This window comes from Zea mays, unplaced genomic scaffold (assembly GCF_902167145.1).
Source record: "Zea mays cultivar B73 unplaced genomic scaffold, Zm-B73-REFERENCE-NAM-5.0 scaffold_372, whole genome shotgun sequence".
Classification (NCBI taxonomy): Eukaryota; Viridiplantae; Streptophyta; class Magnoliopsida; order Poales; family Poaceae; genus Zea; species Zea mays.
The window spans coordinates 1-6,727 of NW_023367006.1; positions in this window are offsets into that span (position 1 = coordinate 1).

The following is a 6,727-nucleotide window of genomic DNA, read 5'->3' on the forward strand; positions in this document are numbered from 1 at the left end:
GTCTGGGAATCCATACAAGATCGGAGTACCCACAAGACTTGCTAATTTACTGAGAGCGCTTCTCGTCTACATGCGCAGAGGCAAGTTGGGGGAGGGTGATCAAGAGGAAAATAGTCTCTAGCCGATCATTCTCCTGCCAGATTTACTTGGACCATTTAATTTAGTAGAACTATGCCCTAGAGTGACTATGCTGTGCGCTTTCGAGAAGATTCAAACCTATCTGTTTGATTTTCCGGTCTTGGTACTGTTAGTTTTTCAGGGAAGATCACTCTTGCTATACCTCTCGCTCACGAAACATTCCATAGGATGCGAGTAGCGGTACATTATATTATAGGCAGCTTCAGTGTTTTGATAGAACTCAAGCGGTTGATATAGCTAAGGAAAACCATAAGAGTGAGGGATTGAATTTCCATGTAGGAGTATTGGCTTTGGCAAGCAAGTCAAGGACAAAAGAAGAGGATATTCAAAGTTCCCTGAGTTTGATGGTAGTAAGTTAGATGTCACAAATAGGAATTCATGGCCGCATGTATGTGCTAAAAGAAGATCAAAAACCGAACCGGGGAATCACTTACACTTAATAAGAAATTCTAACTATCTATTGTTCAAAACTCAAAGTACCACAGAAGAAATAGAATGAAATGGTTAACTAAGAATGAGAGAATGAAAAAGCTGAGTAATAAACAAGGATTGGTTTGCTATTTATGATGACGAAGAGCTGGTACAAGCCTCCTTCAGGAAATGACCCTGCGATGAATGCAATCTACATTCTTCCAAGATGGTATATGACAGAAAGAAAGTGGTGCGATGAATTAGTATCATTTACTAGTCATTCTAAAACCGTTCCAATTCATTTCACATTTCATTACCTAGAGCCTGAGAGGGGTCACTGCTGAGAGGGTTCATACTATACCTATTACTATGGATTGGATGCGGATGCTTCATCTAGCGCATACCAAATAAAGCCAGCCGGGTATCATAGGAGACAGGGGAAAAAGCACTTTCAAATGACTAAAAACTCCGAATCATCTGATTGATTCAAAAATGTTAGTAGTAATTGAATTGCGTAGGGAACCCTTTCAAAGCTTCTGTTTCATAGTCTACCGAGTAGCAGTTCCAGCATTATCCGAATCAGCATTGCGCCAGAATCCATTCAACCAAGAAAGGCGTAAGCGCTAGCTGATCTGAAACGAAATAAAATAGTTCTTTCCATTTTCCCAGCCGGAAAGCCCTGGGACGGCATATGTGACATCAAGTTGACGCATCCATCCTCTGGACCAAAAAAGAGGAGTTTGCCGAACAGAACAATAGTTCACTGCCAGATATCTTTTCTAATCAATCAGCAAGGAATTGATAGAGAGAGAGAGCCCTGCGAAAGGAGTAGCTTCCAGCATCCTCCCTTGACAGTGACTTTCGGAGACTTGTCTATAAGTAAGTCCATTTCTTCTTGTGGGACATCGAGAGACTTTCCTCTCTCTCCGATTGCAACTAATATCATCCTATCTTTCCTCTCAATTAGACCAATCAGAAAGATTCCCTATCTTATGTCATTGGCTGGAGAAGATTGATAGATAGGCTATCAGTGCACTCTTCTGGGTGGGACCAGAACTTCCTACTCGTTCTCGCACCCCAGCGCTATGCTCCAGGCGCATCTTGGCACTCAATTGGAATGAGTCCGAAGAACACTTGCCCCCCTCACCGGCTTTGTCAGATCTGTCTTTCGGCTGGACAGCTTCCGCTGCTACTTTGATATTTACTCCGACGCTTGTTCCTAGATATAAAAAGAAGTACTTTAGTCTACGAGTATTAGGTGGCACTGCTGCTTTCTTTGCTAGCTCACCCGAAACTCTGTCTTCAGGAGGAAGAGACCAGCGTCCATATGGACGACGACGACTGGAACACCCTCTCGCCCATCCAAGAGATCCCATCTCCTCACTTACCAGAGGATGATGAAGGGAGGCAAGATGGGCATGGGCCAACTCCACCCACGGCTTCTTCCAGCCACCTTCCGGTAGAGGTAAGAGAAGGATCGCGAAGAAGGAAAACTGCAGATCAGGCAGAGGAAAGACACATACGCCCCCGCCTTAATGAAACAAAACAACAGGAGTACAGTTATGGTGAGAAAGAGTTCTCAAATATTGATAAAATAAAAAGAAAAGAAAGAAGAGAACGAAAGGAGAACAGAACTTTGTATTTGGTAACTCTCCTGTAGTTATGTTTAACCTTGAATGCAATTTATAAATTCGACAGCAATAGTCCCTCGGACTCTAAAAGTAATAACGAAAATGGCTAATCCAATAGCAGATTCCGCAGCTGCCACTGTTGGAACTAATGAAGCAAATGATTGACCCATCATATCATCCAAAGAAACGGAAAATACCAAAAAGTTCAAATTGACAGCTAATAACATTGATTCAATTGGCATTGACATAATAAGAATATTTCGTCTATTAAGGAGGATTCCCCGAATACCTAAAATAGAGATGATCATAGAAAAAGTGAAATATTTTATAGGATCCGTTTCGGAAACATGGAATGTCAGAGAAATTCAAATTATGTAAGGCTTAGAAAGAAGTCCTGCGTAGAGTCCAGGGAGAGCCTATTTTTCTTTTTTCTCTAGTTACCCTCTCAAACAACGCGTTTGATTTCCTTCCTTATATAAAATTCCATCTTTCTCTTGCCGATCACATCCAATTTCGTCGGAATACATCCTGTCTTTTCACCATATGATATGATATGATATGATATGATATGAATAGTAGTCCTATGCATTACCCAAAATAGATTCTATGAACCCGATTCTTATCCGCTATTGAATGATTTATCTCCGAATTAGTCCTTCCTCTCTAGTCCTCTAGAAATCGGGCTTCCTCGCTTAGTAGCTCCTTTAGTTTCCTACTATGTGGGGATTTTGAAGATGGGCTTGCAGCGGATTCAACCGATCGATTCGCCGTGGCATATAGAGATGGGCGAAGCAAAAAAGGTGTTTTCATGTTCCATTACAAAGCCAACCCCCGAGGAAGAAAGGTAAGTTAGAAGCATACCAGGATATATACTCATAGTACCTTCCATACTTATCTCCGGTAGAACTAACAAAATAGAAAACTATGACTAGTAGACTCATACGAATGCTCTCCTTCTCCTAGCGACGCTTCGCGCCTACTTGCCTCAGTTGATGGATGGCCAAAGTAAAGTGCCCACTGCCTTTTTTCGGTTGCGGGATGCTCTGGCACATAGCTATTCAGGTCAGGCTAGCCCTAAGACCATGCTTTTCATTTCCGTCCTGCCCACTACCATTAGTTAGGCATTTAAGCTCAGACCAGCCCAACCTCTTCATGGTCACATCCCCTTTTCCGACGCTTTTATTGTTATAGACCGCTCACTACCCCTTTCCTTCTCTATGTAAGACTAAATAAGGAAATACAAAGAATGGAAGAAAGGGCCAAAGCAATTGTTTGTCTTGCATTGCAGCAATCAAACCAAAATCAAGTATTAAAGGCTGTTGAAACACTTCTTTTCTTGGGATGGGAGCTAGGCTACCAAAGCTGTTTCAGTCCCTGCCCATAATTCAGCACATAAGGCAGACCTTGAACCAAGGTTATACATAGATCCTTTGATCTCCACGGCACTGACTATACCACCGGCACTCTAGAGGCACAGGGCGAAGAGTAAGCATCTAACTGAAGTTTGACAACTTGGAAAGATGGCCCAGCCAATGTTAATGATTCTTTTATCTGGGATAACTTGCTGGGAATTCACTAGAGCTCCTGAAGCCACTTGATCCTTATAGAGGTCTATCATTTGGTTTGGCTAAAAAGATCCCTGCGTGCATTGTCTTCATTACCCAAATAGAAAGCATTCCTGTACCGGCAGTGAAGTTCGTGCTAAATGACCGAACGAAGGTATCCGCTTGCGAGTCTGATCAAAGAGTTGCCGGGTTCATTATGCTCTTCTTCCTGAAAATGGGAAGTATTATGAAGTTTAAGTCCTGTGCTGTAGTTAATTCCCTTTGTCTTAAGTGATCTATTAGAGAGCTTCCCTGTGACCGCCCGAAGGGTAAGAAAGAGATGCTCCGTGTAGCTAACCCCAAGTCTGGTAACCTTTGAAAATAGGTTTCTGACGTCACTGCCTTTCATGCCAAGCTTGACGCTCTTGCTCTTGCACAGGCGGTGGGTGGATCAATTTGTGTAAACGATCGCTTTCTTTCTATGTCTCCCAATCGATGCGGTACTGCCAATCGTAGACTGGTGACCGGGGAATGAGAGCTCCATACACCATGATTCATGGAGTCTTTCCTCTCGTTTTTAGGTTGTTTGTGTATATACCCAACTGTAGGTCACCTATGTGACCAATCCTCACCATTGGTTTCACAGCACTTAGTAAGCATACGTTTGAAGACCGAGTTGGTTGATTTGGTCTGTCCATTCGCTCTAGGAGGGGCTCGACTTCCTTTGAGCTATGAGAAATGGGAGCGCCTTCTTCTTTTTTTTCAGGGATCTCCTTGGCTACAAAGAGAGCTATGGAGCCTAGCTGAAAGCTTGACAAGGCCTATTTAGTGTATTCGGCCACCCAACCACTCGCAGAAAGAAAGGGGCATTCAAAACCTGACAGGGATTCCTTCTCCTAGGGTTGCTCTGAGGTAACCGCTCGTCTTGATGCTGGCAGTCAAGAAGGCAAAGAGTTGACTTCTACTTTTGAAGTGTAAGGAGTTGACCTTCCTTCGCCTATCTCGGATTCTGCTACAGATTGGAACAATAGTTCACATTCGCTTGGGAATACCAAATAGAATGCAGTCGAGACAACCACAAGTAGAGGAACGACCGACACAGCTGGCATGCCCCCGCAACCTTCGATCCATCTATCTAAACATCGTTCTACTACAGAACTGAGTTCATCATAGCAGCCAGCCTCGGTAAGGTTAACTAGCAACTTGACTCACTGCACTCGAAAAAGATAGCAAAGCGACAATCGGTCGGTATGGGTGGAACCTAGTATAGCTGCGCTTTCTTTTCTTCTTCTTGGTCTAGTCTATCTACCCGTCTCTAAGTAAGCCCCTCACCTTCCCTTTTTGGAGTAGAGGTCAGAGGCTAGTGCGGGTAGCCCTGTCGGAAACTAGAAAGAAGAGGCTGATGCACCTGCCCGGCGGTGGGTGGGTTCAGCTCGATCAACTGGGATAGGAGTTTTTTCTCTATCTTGCTCCATGGTGTTCAAGCAGTGCGTCCAGAAAGCTGTGATTCATGGGAGGGAGCAGCTTCAATAGCTTTGGCTGTGAAAACTCTTGGTCTTGGAGCATCAGTGTCATCAGTTCACCCAAGATCAGCACAGGACAAATAACTACTAGGTTTGTGCCAGAAAAGCGTCTTGCGTGACGGGGAAAGAGTGGAAAAAGAAATAGATTCATCAGCTATGGAATCTGACAGGTATCGGTATTGAACAGAGGGGGCTGTTCACAAAGCATCCCATGGTGCGCTCCGAGGAGGGGAAAAAAGATACCACACACAATTCTGAAACTCGAAATCCGTTCCTAGAAATCCGTGAAATCATTGTTCTGGGTCACCTTGGCTTTTGTGTTCCGTAGTGACTAGGGGAAGTTGCCCGGCTTGGTATCTCTCCTACTTCTTGACCTTGCTTCTCACCATTAGGGGATAGAGTCTAGTAGTTCCTCCCATGCCAAGGAAACTTCTATCGATTGGCGCCGTTGGTTGGAAATTTGCATAGCATTCCCACGCCTCGTTCTTCATCAGCTTGGTGCCGCTTCAATTACGAGGTCTGTCAGCTTCCATCTCCCGATGTTGCTACTCGTATCCATTCCTCCCTGGAACCTGTTGCGAAGAGCTTGCAAAGGTGCCAAGGTTGCCTGAATCGAATCAAATAAGAGCTCTGCCTTCTTGACTAGCTATTCGTGCTGCTCCGCTAGCTGGTGACTTGCCTGTCCCCTCATACATACTTACTTAGGTCTAGACCCCTATTCGCTGACCACCGGGCTCCATCTTTCTAGTAGCAAGAAAAAGCCTATACTACTTCTGATTCCATACGCAACGCATACCTCTAGAGTGTAGCAGTGACTTCTTTCTCTCTCTAGTTTAGCAGTGACTTCTTTCTCTCTCGGTGATCCCTTGGTTGGATACTATTTGCATGTTGACTAGTGGGAATTCCAGCTATCCCTTTCCAACAACTAGACAAGTTCGGTGCATCTAGACTTTCTTTTTGACCGATATACTGAACCTATTCCTTTCAAGCCAACCGATTCAAACTCGTAGAATGACTTGACTTTCGAACAAGACTACGGCACTCCTTCCTCGAGAACTGCTTTCGCTTCCAGCTATTTAAGGCAAGACAAGAGCGGATCGGCTTTTCCTTGCTACAGAGGATTGAAGCTCTTTCCACACTGAAGATCGGATCCATTCCAGCTTCACTTCAACCTTGCCAGCTCTATTGCTGGGATTCCAGAAGTTATATTAATGGATTTGCCACCTGGCTCGCTTCAATGGATGAGTCGGGCTAGGGTGATGACTCGGGCTCGGGAGTTTCCAGTGAAGGAAAAGTCTCGTATTTCTTGATCTAGTTCCTACCATTTCTGATCCGGATCTAGCTAGATGAGTAGTTAGTTTGGGAAACAAGGGTGCCGAGCTGATGTGTTATCATATCATATTTGAAAGGAAGTCAGCTATTGAATCAGCAACTAGTCTGGTGTTGATACGCCGCGATGCCTTTGCTTCACAAAAGACAC